Genomic DNA, 23,446 nt, shown 5'->3' with positions numbered 1-23,446 from the left:
AGGAGAATACTGACCAGCAAAGTGGATTGATGAGGCTTCACTAAGAAGGCCCAGGAGCTGGGGAGGGACAAGCATGAAGGATTCTTCAGTTTCTGGAATACCTGTAGCTGCTAGAGACCACTGGCATCCCCCAGTCCCACCTTATACTATCCTTCAGGGTCCACCTGGTTCAGCTTTCTCATGTTACTGGTGTACATGCCAAGACTCAGAGAAGCCAACTAATCTTGTCTACTTCAATTAATGGTTGAAGTAAGAATAGGACTCATGGGATGACCTCTCTTTTAAAAATGTCTGGCAGGAAAGGATCATGGTCAGAGCTGAAAAGCAGGCAATGAAATGCCCTTCGTGTGAGCATCACTTTTACACACATGCTAAGAACCCGTGTGTTCAACAGGTCCTCAGCGTGTAGTGATGGTGTTGATGGAATTGCCCTTGATTCTCTGTAATGACTGATAAATGACATCATTTAATCATCGCGTTGGGTAAGCCAGAAACCTCAATGGCCCTTGATACGTGACCCATATCCAGTCCATCACCAAGTCTTGTCTATATCACCTTCTATCCATTTCTTTTTCTCAATAACCACCTCAGTTATTGAGGCTCAGTTGCCATCTTCTCTTACCTGGACTTCTAGGACAGTTTTCTAATGGTCTATTTACATTTCCTCTGCTTCCTCTCACAGCAAGTGGTAGTCTTTCAACCACAGCCTTATTTTTTAAATTATTAATTAATAGACTTTATTTTTGGCTGGGTATGGCGGCTCAAGCCTGTAATCTCAGCACTTTGGGAGGCTGAGGCAGGAGAATCATTTGAGCCCAGGAGTTCAAAACTTGCCGAGATAAAATAGCAAGACCTCGTATCTACAAAAAATATAAAAATTAGCCAGGTGTGATGGCACATACCTGTAGTCCCAACTACTTGGGAGGCTGAGGTGGAAGAATCACCTGAACCCAGGAAGTGGAGGTTGCTGGACGCCAGAATCACACCACTGCACTCCAGCCTTGGCAACAGAGCAAGACTCTGTCTCAAAAAAAAAAAGACTTTATTTTTTAGAGCAGTTTCACAGGTTTACAGAAAATAGAGCATATGGTACAGAGAGTTTCCTTATATCTATCTAGTTTCTACTTCACTCACAGTTCGTCCATTATTATCATGGTGTGTTAGTGTGGTACATTTGTTACAACTGATGAACCGATATTGATACTTTCTTATTCACTAAAGTCCATGTGACATTAGGGTTCACTCTTGTGTTGTACAATTCTCTGAGTTTTAACAAACGGATGGCACATATCCACCGTTACAGTATCTTAAGAAGAGTTTCACTTCTTTAAACATGCCCCATGCGTCACCTAGTCATCCTTTGCCAGTGGCCTTTTCAAAAAATGCAGATCTTCTGACTTCTGTCACTCAGCCTCACCTTGTTCCACTCTCGAGTTTTCTGTCTGCAACCATACTGGTCTTTTTGTTTCACTTCCGCCAGCCACACTCAATACTGCCTCAGAAGTTTGCTCGTGCTCTTCTTTCTTCTTCCTGAAACGCCCCTTTCTACCTCCTGGTCCCACCCTCAGGTCTTTTCACAGTTTGTAATTATGTTATTACATTTATGTGTGTGACTATTGGATTTGCCTCCTTCCTAGGCTGTGGGATCCCCACTGGCAAAGCTGTGTTGTTGCACCCATAGTACTTGGCACATAGTAGTTGTTGAATGATATTAATAATTAAATTAATAAACAAACAGAACAGAGTTTCACTGGACTGGGAAGACTACGGAAGGTTTGCAGTGATTCCCAGGGGATGAAAGGGAAGGGAAAACTGATGGAAAACAAGGAAAAAAGTTTTATTCAATAGGCTGAGAGCACAGTTGAAGATTTACAGAGGACTCAACCCCTCAGATGATATCAGGGGAGGGAGCTGGGTGGGTGGTTACAGTGATAGAGGGTTTAAGATTTTCAGGGTAGAACTGTTTTGGTGGTGACAAAGCACAAGGTGTGGCTACAGAAGACCACTGAAGAGAATTGGAAGCGAAGACACTGAGTTTGAAAGGTCAAGGAACCAAAAAGCTGGGCCATTGAATAGGTGATCCACAGAGTCAGCAAAATCTTCCTCTCCCCTGGGAGAAAGAAGTGAGCCGGGTATTTAATAAATGTGAGAGTATAACCAGGATGGTAGATGACAGAGATGGAAGGAGAGAAGTTGACAAGTTGGATGGCATGGACTTCAGTGGGGCAGAAGTTTTTTCTTCGAGGAGAAATTGCTTAGAACGGCCTTAGTGAACTCAAAGAATGGCTCTAATGCCTCCCTGTATTGGGGGCATGGGAGAATAAATAGCTTCTACTGGAAAGGATAACAGGAGAAGTGGGAAAAGTAGGGGAAAGCCAGGTTTCAGTTGAGGCTAAAAGGTGAGGGAGCTTAGCTAGATCTCTGGTTGCATGTAACAGAAACCAGTTCTAGCTATCTGTGGCCAGTAGGGAGTGGAAGGTTGGGGGAATTGGGAATCTTGGGGACATTGAACAAAATGGTAGCCACTGTCCCACTATTATGGGTGAAAAGATGCTATGAATGTCTTTGTGAGCTGGGAAGATACTGCAAAAAGCTTTTTACTGTAGATAGTTCTATGCAGAAGTTAAAGAAGCAGGGGAATTTGTTCACCAACAGGCCGGGGTTTCATAAGACACAAATGGAATGTCTAGTACAGTAGAAAGAAACAAAAGTACAGAGAAGTACGGGATTAGAGTGGCCTGTGGGTGCCAAATGGTGGTGTCAGGAAGGTGGCATCTAGAATGGGAGCTGCAGGAGCACCTACAAGCACATGGTGACATTTGTCCCATCTATCCAGTACCCAGGCCCCTGTTCCATTCCAGATATCTGTCTGCTGATTCATCTTCACTTGCAGAATTTCAATTTCTGATCTCCTTCATCTCATCCTTCTTTGCCCCAGGACATTTCTTAGACCTACACTGTGCCACCAAACCTTCTGCTACCTCCCTGAAAGGCTACACCCTGGATTATTTGTTAAACCAATGTCCAGTATGTGGATCAGATGCTGATTCAGCCTGCCTCACTGAACCGTGTCAAGCCCCTCCATCTTCTAACTTACCACATTATTGTGTTGTAATTATTTCTATGTGTCTCCCTTGTCTTCTGATGAGTTTCTTCAGAACAGGAGCCATTTCTTGTTATATATATATATATTGCCTAGCACATTGCTTGTGACCTAGACAGGGTCTAATTTGTTGACTGAACGAATGCTGAATGGGTAAATGGACCTTGATCTCTCTCTCTTTTTTTTTTTGAGTTGAAATTTCACTCGTCGCCCAGGCTAGAGTGCAGTGGCACACTCATGGCCACCACACTTGGTTAATTTTTTGGTTTATTGCAGAGACAATAAACCAAAGTTCCCAAGTTGCCCAGGTTGGTCTCGAACCCATGGGCTCAGGCAATCCTGGCTAATTTTTTTGGCTGATTGTAGAGATGAGGTCATGCTAAGTTGCCCAGGCTGGTCTCAAACCCATGGGCTCAGGCAATCCTCTCACCTCAGCCTCCCAAAGTACTGGGACTACAGGCGTGAGCCACTGCACCCGGCGACCTCGATCTCTTATTGCCCTGTTCCTGTTAGACTCTGAGAGGCAGTCTCTCTGGTAAGACTTTCCCATTCTTACCCACTCTATTCTGTGATGACTGATTTCCTGGCTCTGATTTCATGCTTGCCAGACATAGACCACCTGCTAGACCAACCCAGTTCAAGAGACACCATGTCCTGATTCACTCTGGCCTGCCTTCCCAGAGTATAAACCTGACACACACTGAGTGTTTTCTCCACTTCCTAAAAGGACATCTCTACAACATGGGCTGAGTCCCCATCCCTGAACACTCGGATTAGGGCCAGGATTCACCAGATGAATTCTTTTCCTACCTTCAACATCTCTACTACCCTAGCAGAAGGGAAGCCCAACATAAATGCATAGAATGGCGGAAAATTTACATAGCCATGATAACCCATGATTTCAGGAAAGTGATTACTTCCAGAATAGGAGGAAAATGGGATGAGGCTGACCAGGGACAGGCTATGGGAGCTTCCATGGTAGAACTGATATTTTATTTCTGAAGATGGATATATAAGCCTCCACCATTCCTTAAATCTTTTTGTAATTCTGAAGCATTTCAATGAAAAAGTTTAGAATGAGTAGCACTCAGCTTTTACCTTAGTGGAATGCCTGCAGGTGAACCTAGGGATAGAGACAGTGCTGGCTGCTGGACTCTAGAGGTTTAGGGGAATTAAATCAAAGTGTTTAGCAGAAAGAGGACAGAGGGGCAGAGGAGGGCTTCTGGGCTCAGAGCCAACATCTTAGACCACAAGGCCATAAGCTCAGTTTGACTGACTATGAAAGCCTGTGAATCTATTGCGTTTACTGCCGAAAATCTTCAAAATAGGCAATTCCCAGCTTATTAGTTTATTTGTTGGTCTGTTGTCTGGAACTAGGAACAAGTTTTCCTATAGAAACAATATTACAAATGGTGGTTCTGCCCCAAGGCCAGCCCACAAAAGCTTACAGAACCCTAATGTACCTGAAATATTGTACTAATAATACTAAAGATCCTGACCACTATTTATAACAGTGTTTCTGTGGGAAAGTGCATTTGGAGTTTTAATGCCAGTAACACGTATTCCTCAGCCCTGTGAGCCCTCCACACTCTTGACCTTATTCCCACACTGCCAGCTCTTAGCAGAATGGCTCCCTAAGCAGTAGAGGGCAAATTCATTGCTTTCTGTTGCTACAGGAAACTTCAAGCTGAAGTTTTGCAATTCATCTTCCCTGAGCTGACCCCAACCCCTGCCATGTACACAGGCCCATAATCTAAGTTTAGCTTTCCAAGCACAACATGAAGCCTCTTATACATGAATGCCTTATACCTCCTATCACAGGCCAATATATAAACTCTGTCACAGAAGGGACCCAATATGTATATTTCTGGGATGCCAGGGAATATAATCAGGAGGTCTCATTTAATGAGAATAATGAAACTTTGGGACTAGTAGAATCCCTAAAGCACTGGAAAGAGACAACATTTGAATAGAGGACAGTATAACCCAGAGGAGAATTCACCCCGATGTTGTTTAGAATGAGATGGAAAAAAAATGTGCCTAGGGTTAGGACCCTGGTGGCTTTGGCAAGAACAAATATCCCTGAGTGTGATACAGATACTCAAACACTCTCACTTGGAAAGCTCATTTAGAGAACTGAAATCTGAAAGGTCCACATGGCATTTGGGGACCTAAGAATAGAACTATCATTTCTTCATAGACAAAATGTCTTTTCTGATAGCTATGAAAAGTTGTAATTATAGGAAATGTTCTCACTACACCCTCCCAGCCTCAATGGTAGAAAGCAATGACATGGGGTGGTCCTGTTGGCTGAAGAAGCGTGTGAGTTCCAGGAACACTCAGGACTAGAGGAACTTGGGGCTGTTGGGGCTGAGCCCTAGTACCATTCAGGGCTTATTTGGCAAAACACTCCAATAAGGACAATATCTTCCCTCTACCGTGTCCAGTCTTGATAGAACTTTAAATCAAACTACTTTATTTTTTCCTAGCCAGAGAGCTAGGCAAACAGACTATCTCCTGAGACTTAATCTTGAATGGCAGGACTTAGGCTCTAGAAATCCAATTGACACCTGTTGTCCCGACTCTGTGCCCACAGACTTCCTCAAGGACTTCCTGTTGTCTGGCTTCCTGTCCTTCTCCAAGCAGATTCTCCAGCTTCCCCAGTAAGTTCCAGCAGCTGCCTACTATTCTCCTAAAACAGTTATTTTCTACTCAAGTTATCCAGAGTCTATTTCTGCTGTGTATAACTGAGGAACTCTAATGAATAGACTGATGGCAGAAGGTTGATAGATCAGGACAAATCTGCCACTACAACTTATAAAGCAACTCAAAGTTTAAATGTGCAGAAAGCATAGTTACTGCATATCATCTCCATATACAGAAAGGACAGTTCATGTCACTGTGATGTGATGAGCTCAACTTTTACCTGAGAGGGCAAAGGTGGAGTGTAGAAGAAAGGTAATATAGGCATTACCCAGAGGGCAGATTCCCACTTCCTAGCCCTGCACTGTGCTATTTACTCTGATGACATAACACATAGGATAGTTGTATTCAGTGGTAACCATGGTTTCATCTCATTTATTTAGGGAAATTAATACATTCATTTGTATTAATGGAAAGATTTTTAGGAAAACAGACAAATTGCAATGCCATTCCTTTGTCATCATTTAAAAAGAACCGAATTAAGAGATTCAATGTTAGTTTAAAAATAACGGAGACAAATGTGTCTGGAAATAGCAAAACAGTTGGCCAAATAAAGTGAGGTATGTTTCAACTCAACCAATTGGCAGTTTCTATTTGCTCCATGATTAGCAGTCTAGGTGGCTGAGCTTGTCTGAGAAGGGGCAGGTTACTTTATCCATGGATACCTGGTTCAAAGAGAGACCTCCATTGTACCATATGGTCTGCGGTGCCTCAGACTATGGGCTATCCCGGTCCTCAGCCTATGGGGCAGCCTGGTCTTTAGGTACAGGAGATGTTTCACATCTCAGTGGAGCTCAGGTTCATAGGTTCTGGTCTTTAGACTAAAACCGTGATAGCCTCAGGGGGCTCAGGCAGCTTTCTCTGACCTAGCTGGTCTCTCTCCTACCTGACATGAGACCGCTACGTCATGGATAGAAACTAGGGACATCCAACGTGCATGCTGCTTCTCAGTTTCTGGTTCCCACTGGAGGCCCATGGCCCAACCATGTCCTGGAAAACACACTTCCTTTCCCCATTACCATATTTCTGTGCGTCCCTTTACCCCCCAACCTTAACCAAACCCTATCTCACCTATGACTTCTGGTTCCAGCTGAGTACAAGGCTTAGAGAAAAGGACTTTTAGACACAGAAGTGAAGGAGCTTCCCTGTTGCATAAGGGGACCATACAATAGATCTGGTGCCATGTGACAAGTCTTACCGCATATTCTCTTCTGAGTCAGAGACAGAGTCCTGCAGTATGTATCATTGACTCCCTCCTTTTAGTGACAGTTTTTATCAGCCTCTCCACCTCCTTCATCCCTGTCCCTTTGTAATAAAGAATAGAGAATTCTATCTCTGCGGAATTACCACTTCTGTGAGTCTTCCATCTGAGATCACTATCTGAGATCACTATCACTGATCTCGAACTTCTGACAAAGGTCTTTACAAAATAAAAAACTTCAAGGAACCCACAACTTTACCCATATCTGGAAGGAGAAAGCAAGAAAAGCTGTCTTAAAGATCGGTAAGTCTAAATGACGGCATTGCCTTTTGCCTATGTAGTGACTCAGCCATTTAATGAGCAGCCTCTTGTACGACTTTTTGAAGATCACAATCCACCTGCACAATCTCTTGATTCCTCCCCAAGCTGACGCAAGCCCATGAGCCAGGATCCTTGACTACCGGCCATAGCACCACTCCAGGTCAACTCCAGGAACTGAGTTAGAGATCCCATGGTTATCTACATGGTGGCCTTACACTTTGTACCCAGCCAAGTTTACCGCAGGCATTGAGTAATTCCTGAGATTTTCACAGCCTTCTTCTTTTACTGGACTAAAACTTATCTTCTCAAAAGGAAGAAAATGTTTCCCTCAGATATAGGGTTAGATAAAGCATTCTAGCAGTTGAAGACTTGCTTGTCTCTTTCCCAGTTTTGCCTTATCTGGACCCAAAGAGCCCTACACCATTGATACCAACACCTTTAATAGTGCAGTGGGGTCATGTTAACCCAAGATAAGAGAGTTGTGGCTCTGGTAATAATCGGTCCCTGAGGGGGAAGCTAGCCTGACTGATATCAGCTACCTGAGTTAAGACTGAGAATTACTTACCTTGGTCACCTTAGAGGTTTGGAAGCATCACCTCCAAGTATCTGGCATCCTATAGTAACATGCTTGGACCACTAGAGCCTGGAGTAGCAAAGATAGACCTAGTCGAGCCCTTTTCTTGGAGTGTTTTGTTTTTACTATCTATTATGAACTCAGCAGTCAAATAGCCATGTGGGTTCCCTATTACAAAGCACCAGGAAGTAGAGGAAACATCTTTCATCTTGGAAATCATCCTGTGGCTATAACTAGCAAAAACAGTTCAATGTCTGCCTTCTAGAGTCACCCAGGAGTAGATCGAGGAGACCCCAGGCACCATGAAGCTCCTTTACCAGAACCTGTGTCTGCATTTCCACAAGAAGGGAGCCCTGTTGCAAATACTTTGCCTTTCTGTAAGGGAATTCTGATTCACACCTCATACCATATCTCGAAATGAAATCCTGTTAACTTAAGGCATTATGTATAAGAAAACAAAATATTAAAATACTAGAAGAAAAAGTGATAAACATTCATCTTGTCTCTTAGGTATAAAAAAACTTGAAATCATTAAATCAATAGATGCAATACCAAAATAAATAAATTCAATAACATAAAGAAAATATATTCCCTATAACAAATTATCATTAAAATGCCAATAATTAATATGAGAAAAGGTGAACATACTTTAAAGTCTTTATTATGTTGCATTTACATAAATCCATAAGACAGATACTGTGATCCAAGTTTAGAAAAATAGGTAAAAAACATGAACAGACAATTCACTGTGGCTGAAACACAAATGACTAAAAAATATGAAAAAGTATTATATACATAGTAAAATGTGAAAAAAGTATAATTGTAGAAGTATTCTTTTTTCTTTTTTCTGAGTTGTACAGGCTGGGGTGCAGTGGTACACTCACGGTCACCCCTGTGTTGACCTGCTGGACTCCAGTGATCCTTCTGCTTCAGTCTTCCAAGTAGCCGGAACTACAGGTGTGCGTTACTCCGGCTAATTTTTTATTTATTGTAGAGATGAGGTCTCACCAAGTTGTCCAGGCTGGTCTTGAACCCGCGGGCTCAGGCAATCCATTCGCCTCGGCCTCTCAAAGTGCTGGGATTACAGGTTGAGTCACCAAGCCCAGCCTGTACAAGTATTCTTTATCAAAGATGTTGCCACTGACATAAATAAATAATATCCAGGATAGGTACAGTAGCTCATGCTTGTAATCCTAGCACTCTGGGGGGGGGCCCAAGGCAGGAGGATTGCTTGAGGCCAGGAATTCAAGACCAACCTTAGCAACATAGTGAGATGTCTCTACAAAAAAAAAAAAATTGCTGGGCATGGTGGCACACACCTGTAGTTCCAGCTACTCAGGAGGCTGAGGTGGAAAGATTGCCTGAGCCCAGGAGGTTGAGGCTGCCATAAGCCGTGATCATGTCACTGCACTGCACTCCAGCCTGGGTGACACAGTGAAATGCCAAAAAAGAAGAAGAAGATAATATCCAATGCTGGTGAGAATGCAGACAGGAATGTAGATTTGACCTGATTTTCTGTAAAACAATATGATCTTATGTATCAAGAGTCCTAAAATGCTCAGGCTTTTTGAACTATAATTTTATTTTCAGAAATAGCTTTTAAGAAAATAATCAGAAATGTGAGCATAGTTTTATGCACAAAAGTATTTATCATAGTATAATTTGTAAATGAAAACAACCTAAATATTCAACAATAGTGAAAGTGTTATCATAATGTATGATCTATACACATAAAATTCATGGCTTCCATATGCAGTCATTAAAAATAATTTTGTTTCATAGAGAAACTTGTGAGATAATGGCGGGTGTAAAAGACAATAGCAAACTGAATACACTCATAAACTGTATTTTTAAATTAGATTAAAAGACCAATTAAAATTGATGGGAGTAGAAATAATTTTTTGTTTTATTCTTTATACTTTTCTATATTTTCCATATTTTTTTACCCCAATACATGTTTATGTTTTTTAAATTGCCTCTGCACTTCTCACTAGTAATTTCTTTTTTTCTACAACTTTATACCACAGTGAGTCTTCTGATGTGTATAAAGAATTGCGCTTTATATAATGACCAATACTATTTACACATTAGATCATTGCATATTTAAAAACTTTGTGATTTAATATCTATTATCTTGGAGCACAACTGAATTAATCAGTAGAGTTTATTTTATTTTATTTTATTTTTTGAGTTGAGATTTCACCCTGTTGCCCAGGCTGGAGTGCAGTGATGCCATCCCAGTTCACCACAGACTCAAAATCCTGGGCTCAGGTGATCCTTCTGCCCCAGCCTCCTGAGTAGCTGGAACTACAGGCACACGCTACCACGGCCAGTTGATTTTGACAAATGTTTTGTGTAGACGAAGTCGCACTATGTTGTCCAGGCTAGTCTGGAATTCCTGGGTTCAAACAATCCTCTTGCCTTGGCCTCCCAAAGTGTTGGGATTACAGGCAGTAGCCACCGCACCCAGCCAGTAGAGTTTACTTTAGACTGAAATAATACTTCTACAGTTTAGTCTAAACTGCTTGAACACTTCTAGGGACCCCCTCCCAGACGGCAACCTGCAGGACCGCTTCTCAGTCAAAAGTTCCGGCCCTCTGCTACCTTTGTCTTGGGCCATGTCTCTGGGCTCCATCTTTTATTTTGCTCTCTTGGCTGTATCTGACTTCTGTATAGGTTCCTCAACTCAAATCTCATTCTTAATATCCCCCAAAGCTCTTGTCTTAATGCCTTAACAGTTCTCTACTTCTTCAGCTTGCTCTGTTTGAGACACGATAGTTTGAGATTTCAACCTACGCCAAGAGCAGGAAAGGATTTCCTGAGGCTCTTCCCCCGGTCTCTAGAGCCCCCACCTGGCATGGCACTCCCCAATAAGCCAGGAAGGCATGTACACCTTGATTGATCCTCTTTCCATTCCCTTGCTCAGCTACTTCTCCAAGAAGAGTCTACTCCAGGCCAGTAGAGTCCGCCAGGACCATCTCCCCATCCTGATGATCTGGCACCCTCCGGTGGCCACGGGCGGGTGTGCCTCGGCTAGCAGTGAGTTTCAGCGTCAGGTCCTGCTGCAGCGCCCTCCGGTGACAGTTTAATGGAACTGCTATCAGAGATCGGCTATCAGATCCCGGCATATCTAGAGCCAAGTCTCTTGCAATTTAGCCTCTGTAACGTGTTAATATATCAAGATAGGCTAAGATCTACATTCTTAAAGGGGAAGCCTTTTCTGGTTTTGCATTTGGCAGGGAAATAATAAGTACTAATCTAACTGAGTGGCAGATACTGAACTAAATGCTTTACATACATGATCACATAGATTCTTCATACAGCTCTGAAAAGTAGGCACCTATTTTTATTTTTTTAATATTTATTTATATATTTATTTTAAAGATGTGGGATACAGTTCAGGGTTATGTATAGAAGTGGTCATCGTACAGGTAAGGTTTGGGCCTCCCTTTGGTCCTCCCCCCCCAGCAGTGTCCTACTACTGCCAATCTTTTCTTATAGTAATATAGTAAATGTTCAGGGTCTGCTTATGAGCGAGAATATGTGGTATTCTTTGTTTCTGGAGGCACCTATTTTTAATCTCCATTTTACAGCAGAGGAACAGAGGGACTCCGTAGAAGTCAAGGTTGAGCTTAAAGGTCAAGAGTTCCCTGTTAGTTAATGGCTGAGTTTGGAATTAAAATCTGCCCACTTGACTCAGGAGTTCCATCTTCACTAAGTCAAACAGTCTCCGTAGGAAATTGAGATTCTCTCAGAGATCATGTTTACTATCATATAGAGGAAGTTACTCTGCAACAAGAAGAAAGAATTTTTAAAAAGCTGGGCATGGCGTTACGTGCCTGTAGTCCCAGCTACACAGGAGGCTGAGATAGGAGGATCCCTCAGGGCCAGGTGAGTCCAAGAGTTTGAGGGTACAGTGAGCTGTGATCAAGCCACTATACTCTAGCATGGGAAACAGAGTGAGATCCCCTCACTAATTTTTTTTTTTTTAATATGCAGAGAGAAGCAGAGACAAGAGACAGAGCTAGAGCCCTAACGAAGCTTGAGTCCCAGATTTCAGTTGTTCCTGAGGCCAGGAACATTCTTGTCCTTCTGCAGACTCAGTTGTGAGTCATTAAACTTCCCTTTGTAGATCAGTTTGATGTGACTTTCTGCCACTTGCAATGCAGGAGCCCTACTAAAATAGGGTAGTATTTTTTTGTTTTGAGTCAGAGTCTTGCTTCATCGCCCAGGCTGGTGTGCAGTGGCACGCACACTCACGGCCACCCCAGTGTCGACCTGCCGGGCTTAGGCGATCCTTCCGCCTCAGCCTTCCAAGTGGCAGGACCTACAGGTGTGTGTTACCATGCCTGGCTAATTTTTTAATTTGTTGTAGAGATGAGGTCTCGTCAAGTTGCCCAGGCTGGTCTCAAACCCCTGGGCTCAGGCAATCCACTCACCTCGGCCTCCCAAAGTACTGGGATTTCAGGCTTGAGCCACAGTGCCCAGCCTAAAATAGGGTCGTTTTAAAAAGAAATAGGGTAGTTTTAAATATAGTCTAGGCATTAACACCCAGAGTAACATTAAACAGAATATTGATGAACTGTCGGATCCACACTGTGTTATTTTGGTTGCAAGAAACAGACTCAATCAAGTTACTAGAGACAAGCTACTCATTACTCTGAGACAAGTCAAAAGGAAAGTTTATAGAAAAAACACATGTATACTAAAACTTGAGTCAGCTGAACAACAAAACCTCAGTAAGAGTGAGAATTTTAGCAGTAGCACTAGGAAACAGCCACTGCCTCATCTCTCTCAGGGCTTTTTGACCTGTGAATCAGCACCACCCTCCCTCTGCACGAGCCTTTCCAGTTTACTCTACAGAATGATCTCTCTAGCTCCTGCACCTCTATGGCTTTCCAGCTCATCCAAAATTAAAGTGTGACACTTATTGTAGGTTCTAAGAGGGAAGATTTGACATCTGCTCATCTTTTTAAACCAAAGCAGAAGAGGCATAAGTCACTGGATACAGTTATGGCCAACCCCTTAGACCAGGTTTCCTATTGGCTGTGGTCATGATCATGTGGCCCACTGCCCACTCAATAAAGTGAGTGGGAAGGGATTTTACTAGAAAGAGATATGGGCAGGGTCAGTAGTAATTGGCATCTCCCACCAAGCCCACTTAATTGAAATTTGAACTCTTGCCAATAAGAAAAATTAAACACATCGTAAACATGGGCAACCCGTTCCCTAAAGACCTTCTGTAATTATCCAGTTGGCAAGAGGGTTCGCCTTCTGGTGCTTGTAGGCATGTGTGCCATCCTCTGCCTTCAAGTGCACCTTCTTCAAGTCCCTAGTCTCACCCACACTCACCTTAAACACTCTGCAGCGAGCTAGACTCCTCCACTTACTTGGGAATCTATTAATTTTTTCTCCCCTTAACTACACTAAAGACTTTGCTTAGTAAAGCATTTTGAAGACTTAGAAAGTGACTGCTCAGTCTGCTTAGGATTTATATCCCAAACAGATGTGCCAAGAAGTCATAGGAATCAAACTGCTATTCTGTGACTAGAATAATATATGAACTTGCCTTTTAGTAGTTTCGATTACACAGCTGTACAAATTGCAATGGAATCTTCATAGCTAAAGTTGCTTTTTATCAGAAGCACATCAATTCTTTGGGGTGGAGGTTTTAGCATAGCAGGCACCTTGAGGGACATGCATGCATCTTTGTAAAATACTTCTCATTACTTGGGAGAAAATCTGCCAGGTAATTGAGATACGGCGGTGTTTAACTCACCTTGAGAAATCCTCTGCCCTTCGTCATAATAGCTAAACTAGATTTTTTTTTCAATCTAGTTTTTTTCAATCAGCTTTCTCAGGTTGAATGAACTGGATGTTATTTCATAATGAAAATAAGGAGTTCCTAAAAAATGGTGCCGTCATCTTACACTTTTAGTCTCTCTAAGTCTCAGTTTTCTCAACTGTCAAATCGCAGTATTAATATTCATCTTATAGGGTTGTCATAAGGAGCCGATAAGACAAGTTTAGAAAGAGTATAACAAATAGCCAAACATAATAAGTACTCAATAAATGTTAGTTGCTATGATTATCATTAAAATTTTGTTTCAGCCGGGCTCGGTGGCTCAGCCTGTAATCCCGTGCTTTGGGAGGCTGAGGTGAGTGGATTGCCTGAGCCCGCGGGTTCGAGACCCGCCTGGGGCAGCGAGACCTCATCTCTACAATAAATCAAAAAATCAGCCGGGCGTGGTAGCGCATGCCTGTAATTCCGGCTATTTGGAAGGCTGAGGCGGAAGGATCGCCGGAGCCCAGCAGGTCGAGGCTGCGGTGGCTGGGAGCAGCCACTGCACTCCAGTCTGGGCGACCGAGTGAGACTCCAACTCAAAAAATAAATAAATAAATAAAATAAAATTTTGTTTCTTCAAGGATCCAAGTATCACATGTTCTCACTCATATAATGGACCTTGAACATCCAATGTAATACTATAAGAAAATGACTGACGGTACTGGGAAACTATGGGGGGGGGGAAGGGGATGGGATTAACAGTAGCAAATATCTGTCTGGGGAAGGGGAAATACCTCTTATCAACAGGGTGCCTGAACAAAACGTAATTGTACAGCTAACCCTTAACTGTACCCCACAAAACCATAATAAAAAATATTGATTAAAAAAAAAATTTTTGTTTCTCACCTATTTTTCAAGGTTTTTGTTTTTGCTTTTTTTTAAATTTTAGCACAGTTTCTCATTTTTAACCTTACAACAACCTGTGGGTGGGCATAGTGGTAATTATATTCCCACTTTATAGTATGACAAACAGAAACAGAAAGGTTAATTAATTTGTAAGAGGTAAGTGATTTTCTAAGGCAACATAAACAATAATCCACATTTCTGTTTATTGAGGGTTCTTTCTGCAGAGAACTTAAGTTCTGTGACATTAACTTCAGTGAAAGGAAAAGTGTAATACTATAATAAAGGAAGAATTCTCCACAACTTTCATCCAAGAATTGTAACTTGGCTAGAAATATTGTGTGAACATCTATTTTTGGCAGCCTGGAAAGCTGGATAGAGGGCCCATTAGCTATGATACAATTAAATCCTGATTTGAATTACAACTAACACCCATTTTAAAGTTTTTCTGGAGTTTCATGAAAAGGGGTCACAAAGAAAAAAAAAAGACCAGGCATGGTGGCACATGCCTGTAATCCCAGTACCTTAGGAGGCAGAGGCGAGAGGATTGCCTGAGCCCGCAGGTTTGAGACCAGCCTGGGCAACATGGTGAGACCTCATCTCTACGATAAATCAAAAAATTAGCTGGGCATGGTGGTGCACACCTGTAGTTCCCGTTACTTGGAAGGCTGAGGCGGAAAGATCGCCTGAGCCCAGCAGGTCGAGGCTGCGGTGGCCATGAACAGCATGCTGCTGCGCTCTAGCCTGGATGACACAGTGAGACTATGACTCAAAAAAAAAAAAAAAAGAAGAAGAAAAGTGAATTCAAACAAGAACAGGAAGCAATAACAGACATAAAAGTCAGAGTCGTGATGGGGAAATGCCAGAACAAGTCTTAGAACAAGGAAAGTAAGCTTGGAGGCATGCTGCAGGGGTGGGGATTACACCTGAGATCTACTGCTGGTCTGTAAGGAGTGCTTCAGCGATCCCTTATCAATTGCACCCCATAGCGCCCTACAGGATCAGATACAAGTACGCTCCAGAGGAAGGCAACTCTTATTGTAGGTCCTTGGGATTGCTACAAATTAAGTTAAACAAAATACGAGCTCACAATTTTAGAAAATCACCAACACATAAGCCACCATGAGATGGAATCAATAGAAACAACAAACAATAAATTTATTTCTGTAAGAACTTAAGAACTGGAATCAAAGTTGTCACACACATTATTAAATAAGCTTTTAGGAACCATTTAAAGAAACCAAATATGGAATGAAATAGAGTAAGAAGCAAGGGATTATTAAAATGACCAGAAAGATTAGTAAAAGAATCAAATAGAACTTGTAAGTATAGATTTAGAAGATATAGATACAGATAGATTTTTGAAATTAACAATTGGAATGTATTTTTAAAAGAATAAAAATAGCTAAAGACAGAATTCCAGTGACCTAGAAGTTATATCTGAGGAAATTACCCAAAATGCAGCCCAGAGATTACAGGAGATGGAAAATATAAAAGGCTAAAAGACATGAAGGGCAGAACAAGGTTAAACATATGTCTAATCAGAAAAAAAAAGAATAGAAGAAAGGCAATATTGAAAAATGTCAGTTCAAAAATTTTCCTGAACTGATTGAAGATGAATCTGCAGATAGAGAAACCACAACATATATCAAGCACGACAGAAAGAAGTCCCAGAAAAAAAAGTCAGGGCCTTTTTTGTTTTGGAGTTGGGATCTCACTCTTTTGCCCAGACGGGAGTGCAGTGGCATGATTATATCTTACCACAAGCCTCGAACTCTTGGACTCAGGTGATTCTTCTGTCTCGGCCTCCTGAGTAGCTGGGACTACAGGCACACACCACAATGACTGATTAATTTTTTGCTTTTGTATAGAGACAAGATCTTGCTATGTTGCCCAGGTTGGTCTCAAACTCCTGGGCTCAAGTGATCCTCCCAACTCAACTTCCCAAAGTGCTGGGATTACAAGCATGAGCCACCAAGCCTGGCTGAGAGTATCATTTTTATAAAGTTCACAAATAAAATCAGATAATACATTGCTTAAAAATACAGACATACATGATTAAATTACTTTTAAAAAGCAAGACTATGATATACACAAAATTCAGGATAGAGGTTACCTCTTGGGAGGGGAGCAAGAATGGGACAGAGAGAAGCACACACTGCAAAGGCCAAGGTCACATTCTAGTTCTTAGATTGGGTGGCAAGTAACAGGTAGCATCTTATTATTAGGGTTCAAATTTACATGTTACCTGTATTCTTTTTTATGTATCAAATGCCACATAAGAAAAAGAAATAAATTGCTAAAGGACTGATTTTTTTTTTTTTTTTTTTTTTTTGAGTTGGAGTCTCACTCTGTCACCCAGACTGGAGCGCAGTGGCCACTCCCGGCCCCCGCAGCCTCGACCTGCCGGGCTCCGGCGATCCTTCCGCCTCAGCCTTCCGAGTAGCCGGAACTACAGGCGCGCGCTACCACGCCCGGCTGATTTTTTGATTTGTTGTAGAGATAAAGTCTCCCTGCCCAGGCGGGTCTCGAACCCACGGGCTCAGGCAATCCGCTCACCTCAGCCTCCCAAAGGCGCGGGATTACAGGCTGAGCCACGGAGCCCGGCTAGGACTGATTTTTAACTGGATTCTTAAAACATATATTTGAAAATCACAAGTTAATCCTTCTGATTGACAGTTGAGGGATGTAATCAGACACTAGACTTTAACTGCCAAGATTTTGTAACGAATCTCAAAAAGGCTTTTTACCTAATTAGTGGAAGGCAGTGATGGGAGTCATTCATAGTCTGAGATTTTGAATTCCTGGTATTTTCCGTTCTCTCCAAATGGAACAGGCTATTCACATAGCTTTAATAAGAGGTGTGCTATTCGCATCATTTGAATAGATATCTTCAACTTTGTATTCCAGATGGTAAAATAAATTCTCACATAGAAAAAAATAAGTTTACTATATTAGAAAAAAATAGTTTCACTTTGCATTTGATGTCATATAATTAAAGTTGGTAACAAATGAAAAAATTGGTGTCAATTTTTTTCTTTAGGCAATAGGATTATAAAATAAATTCACTTTCTCATATCACAAATTTTATGAACCAATTAGATTTTTTAAGTAAATAAATACACCTGGTTTCTATTACAGTAAGAGATTTACTCAATAAACTCTACATAGATGTACTTGCATAGGACTAAATTTACATATTAATCAAGTTCTAATTGCGTTTTAAAGTCAATTTTATGCAAATATATTTACTATTTAAATATTTTTCAGAATGTTTGGAAAGTGTCCAAACCAAAATCACTCATTAACAATTAGAAAGCAAAAATCAAAACTCTTAGATGTTTTCATATTACATCTTAGCAGAAAAACACTCTTTGAAAGGATACAATCTTTATAATACATTCAAAATAATGAGGCCAACTTAAAATTACTTCTCTTATTCTCTATACTTCATACTTCAATAGTTTGTAATTATCATTAAAACACCTTTGACTTGAATTAGTTACCTGGCACCAACATTAATTTTTATTGTTTTGTGTGTGTGTGTGTGTGTGTGTACATGTGCGCTTAATGCAATAATAGAGGTCTATACCATCTTCCTCTAGTCAGAGTCTAAAAACTTGATCTTCCCTCAAGAATTTCATCAAAAACTCTCAGCATCTCATATTATTTTTGTATGGAATAGACTTATTAGACATAATGCATTCAAGTTTCCTTTCATGAGAAATGAAGATTAATTTGTTTTCATAGGGGTAAACCAGCTTAGTGGTTTATTATGTTTAATGCATTATGAATTGGAAGATATGATTAAATATTTTTTCTGTATAATTTTTTTATTCCTTTGATTAGTAATGCAATTTGAAATTAATACTATAATTTCCTAGAAAAGTATAAAGGATTTTCCCAAGGGTTACTAAATAAGCTCTCAAAAATGCAACTCCAGTGAATCTGTATTTACTAATATGCTAGGTTGCCCATGAACCCAGCATACCCGACTCCCATGAAATATTCCTTGTACAGTTTTGTTTTTGTTTTTAGTTTTTAAAAGTGACGTTTATGACTGGACGCGGTGGCTCACACCTGTAATCCCAGCACTTTGGGAGGCCGAGGTGAGAGGATTGCTTTAGTCCAAGGGTTCAAGACCAGCCTGGACAACTCGATGAGATCTTGTGTCTACAGTAAATCAAGAAAAATTAGCTGGGTGTGGTGGCGTGTGCTGTAGCTCCAGCTACTTGGAAGGCTGAGGCGGAAGGATCACCTGAGTTCAGCAGGTGGAGGCTGCCGTGACTGTGAGAGCGCCACTGCACTCCAGCCTGAGTGACAGTGAGACTCTTGACTCAAACAATAAAAAAAAGAAATAAAATTGAGGTTTATTAGTTGAAATATGTTTGTGAATGTATAGTAAACTTTGATATTTCCAAGATGTTTATCCAGAGGCCTTTATGATTCTCCAAATTTAAAACAAACAAAACAGCAACAAGAATAAAACTCTATGGCACAAAACTTGGTCTATGGTGAGAAGAGTCAACTTGTACAGAGAGAAGAACAATACAAGAGAACCAAAATTTTGACAATTCCCTTGCACCCAATCCTACTTGCTTCCTGAAGCCAGGCTGCCTCCCTTCCTGAGCTATGCTTTTATCCACATAATTAATTCCCTTTAACTTTAAGCGACTTCAAGTCCATTTCTGTTATCTGTGTCAAGAATCCTAACCCACATATTTATGCCAAACGACCTGGTAATATATATAATTAATTCCATTGCATGGGTCCAATGATTCTCAGCTAATGTTTTTGATATCTTACTGACGTTATAGCATTAAGAATCTTTTTGAGTTGGGTTCAGTGGCTCAGCCTGTAATCCCAGCACTTCGGGAGGCCGAAGCGTGTAGATTGCCTGAGCCCACGGGTTCGAGACCATCCCAGGCAACTTGGCGAGACCGCCTCTCTACAATAAATAAATTTTTTAAAATTGGCCGGGCGTGGTAGCGAGCGCCTATAGTTCTGGCTACCTGGAAGGCCGAGGCAGAAGGATCACTGGACCCCAGCAGGTCGATGCTGGGGTGACCGTGAGCGTGCCTCTCCACTCCAGCCTGGGCAACAGAGTGAGACTCCAACTAAAAAAAAAAAAGAATCCTATTGTTAAAGAAAAGTTCCTAAACCCACCTGATTTCACTTTTACAAACAAGATTTTAAGGCTCATTGAGCACACCAAGGAAGGAACATCGGAAGACTACCCCTTCTTCCTTGGGTGGTCCACAGCCTACACTCTGCCACCAGGTTTAGGTGATAAATGAAAAGAGCAAAAGGATTTCAGGGAACGAATGCTCTGGTAGTATCTCTATCTTTGAAGCCTAATACTGAAGCCAGATGTGTAGCTTTATGACTTCCTTCTTTCAAAAGACAAGAAGAAAAACATACAGGTCAGTTAGTGTTATCAGGAAGTGATTATTAATTTTGCTGAAAACATAATGCCTTTGGGGCTTTGAATGAAAGTGCTAATTTAAACCATTCCTGAAATGAATAAATATTCAAAACATGTAGAACATAAACTTTGCTTGCCTAAGGCTAGTATAAGTATTTATGACTCTATTGTGTATGCTCTTCTTTGGAATCTTTCTTTTTCATCTGAAAAGTGATTCTTTCACCTGGATACACTTTTGGAATCCAATTTAGATACAAAGCAATGACAGCTGGGATTTTTACCCTATAAAATCAATTGATTTCATTAGAAACAGCCCGGTAATAGCTGAGTGAGCATGCTTTAAATTAACCTGACACATAAGAACCTGTTCACTTTTAAATCGATGGATAAATCCTCACCACACGTAAATCTATGTTTTGCAAGAGTTCCTGAAAGTCTTTATGTCTTGTAACTAACATTTTAGCAACAACAGGATTGAAACTACATATAGTGTCTTCACGATAGTCTGTAATCTCCTCCGAATAAATGCTATGTCTTTCATATCTTTTTACCCCAAGCACCTGAATGCTGGGGTGAATTGGAGAGTTGTTTAGTATTGTGTGGAGTTGGGTTAACAATGGGAGAGGTGGGTTGAAAGAGAAGCGAAGAGATGAAACCGTATGGACTGTAAGTGGTACCAGACTTAGGAAATGGACAGAGCCAATTTAGAAAAATGTGGAAAGACTTGAGGGCAAGTATGAAATATACTTTGCTTATTTTGAAATACAGTTATGCCTAGGATATGGGCACTGGCAAATTTCCCAGGTCCTACTCTTTTGGGGCTATGTGGATTTCAGGATTACGTCATACATCAGATCTATTCAGAGAGTTAGTAGGGGCAAGGGGAGAAGCAGGAAGAGGCATTGCTATTAGGTAAAGATCCATAATTCAACTGCTTGTGCTCACACCTTGTTGGTAAAGTGAGGCTGTATGTATCTCAACCACAAATTCAGATGGGCTGGGAATGTACATTTATTTTCCTCTGACATTTAGTGTCTATTATAAGCTTCCATTCTATCAGGAGTATCAATCAGGATGTAGTCAGAAAACAGAAACTGCTGTCAATGTTTCAGGTGGGACCCTTCCTCATTTAATATGAGGAATATGAGATTTATAACTCTTTGGAAAGGACTGAGAGCAAAGGACAGGGTAAACTACCAATAATCTGAGGAAATAAGGATTTTGCAGAAATCTTAAAAGCAGTCTCAGGGAAGGCACCCAGAAGCCACTGCAAATTTTCATTTTGCTATTTGCTGAGGCCCACGTGCCTTTGATGTTGGAGGAAAAATAGTGGCTTCTGCTTCTCTTTCACCTTCCAAATCTCACTTGAATGCCTCTCATTGACTAAATCTATACAAGGTTGTTAACAGGAGAGTTTGGGGAAAGTAGATACTAGCCTTCCTGCTCCTGAAATAATGGGAAGTGCGTACAAGAATAGGGATGGTTTTGAGTACCAACAGAAATTTAATCTCAGTTAACTCAAAGTTCCCTTACTCTTTCTCTGGGTTACAAATGAGTTCTGGGTGATTTGTGTAGTGTCAGGCATTGAGGCAGGGGAGGAAGCTAGAGTGCATTCAACTTTTACGGGACCTAAAGTATATACAGTTGGGGAGGGGAGTCCATTAAGAAAAACAATACAAAAAATAAATACAAAATTAGACACAAATGCAAATTTTTCTTTAGAATGATAAAAACAAATCACAACAAAAAGCAAAACATTATTATTATTATTATTATTATTATTTTGAGTCTCACTATGTTACCCAGGTTGTACCTCTGGGGCTCAGGCGATCTTTCCACCTCAGCATTCTGAGTAGCTGGGACTATAGGTGCACACCACCATACCTGGCTATTTTTATTTATTTTCTGTAGAGATGAGGCTTTGCTACGTTGCCCAGGCCGGTCTCAAACTTCTGGGCTCAAGACATCCACTGGCCTCGGTCTCCCAAAGTGCTGGGATCACAGGCATGAGTCACCCTGCCTGACCCAAAACATGATATTTTTATTAAAGTTTTCTTAGCTTCACAATTTATTATTGATAATATCACGTAAATGTTTAGAATTGTCAAATCTGGGAAAACTTCTACCAAGTTTTTTCATAGTAGCTATGGGTTCAAATTGAATTTTTGAAATCTTAATCTCAAATAATTTTTGAATGGACAAATTTATTAACAAATTTATTGTCAATATCCTCATGGCAGTAGCATTAGTTTTAGATTAATTTTCCTCAGTGTTGGTATTTTGTGTCAAATCAAAGACATTTAAATATTTTTCCAATGTGTTCATAAGCTCCATTTCTCTTTATTAATTGGATGATCAAAACAATCCAAACTCTATTCATTACTTTTATTTGAAATTTAACTTGGCCTCTTAATGAATCATTGCTTTCATTACGATTTGAAATTTATTTTTGTTATAATTTGCTTCTTGGTGTAGAATAATGTCTATTGGTTTAATTGCTGATCTTTATCATTCTGCTTCATATTTTATTAATTTTTTCATAACCGTTCATTTTTATCTGAATTTTCCTTCATTTCTTTAAAAAGCACATTTAATGATAACAAAAAGGCACTTCCAAATAAGAAGTCTCGAAATTTTCAATTGTTTTACTGAAGCATTTGAAGACATCTTTCTATATGGTAGCTAAAAATGACATATTTCAAGTTCTCCTTAGCTGAATCCCCAAAATGCCTCACCCATTTCATTGCCATACTACAGAAGAGAAGCTGAAGTGAGGAGATACAGTGGCCTTAACTGATTGTAGTTAAAATACCACTTTTGCAAACTTTCCAAAAACATATGACCATGACATTGCTAGAAAGAGGCCCCTAGACATGAAGGTCTCTGGATGAATAATTCTGGCTTGGGTCATCATACATCCATATCTTATACCTGCCTGACTTTTGGTTTGGTTCTCTATGGTTACTACTTAGTCTTCGTTCTGTGTCACTGTTGATGGCACAGCTATCCCCTTCCCTACCTGGTGATGCATGGTGTACAGAAAGCTTTACTAAAGGCTTACCACACAGCCATTTTTCCAGAGTCTTAGCTTTTCCCCAAGTTCTATCTGAAAGTTGAAGCTTAGGTCCTTTCTGTACCAGATCACCTCATTGCCTTTGGAGACCTGTTTTTCCCCCATTCCTCTGTTGTTGGCTCAGGAGGAGCAAGGCTTGACTCCCCACTTCCTACCATGTCTATGGTACCCTCTGTGTCCATGCACTTGTCACTTCTCTTCTGACTCCTTTACTCCACTCTGATCCAGGGACACTTTTACCTGTCCTGAGAAAATGGCCCCCCTTATAACCCAAATCCTTTCTAGGTGAAGGCTTCTGAAACTTAAAAGACTTCACAGACCCAGTGCAGTGGCTCACGCCTATAATCCCAACACTGTG

This window comes from Carlito syrichta, unplaced genomic scaffold, assembly GCF_000164805.1.
Source record: "Carlito syrichta isolate Samal-C Ts95f unplaced genomic scaffold, Tarsius_syrichta-2.0.1 Scaffold314028, whole genome shotgun sequence".
In the NCBI taxonomy this organism is placed as follows: Eukaryota; Metazoa; Chordata; class Mammalia; order Primates; family Tarsiidae; genus Carlito; species Carlito syrichta.
This window is presented reverse-complemented; position numbering follows the sequence as displayed.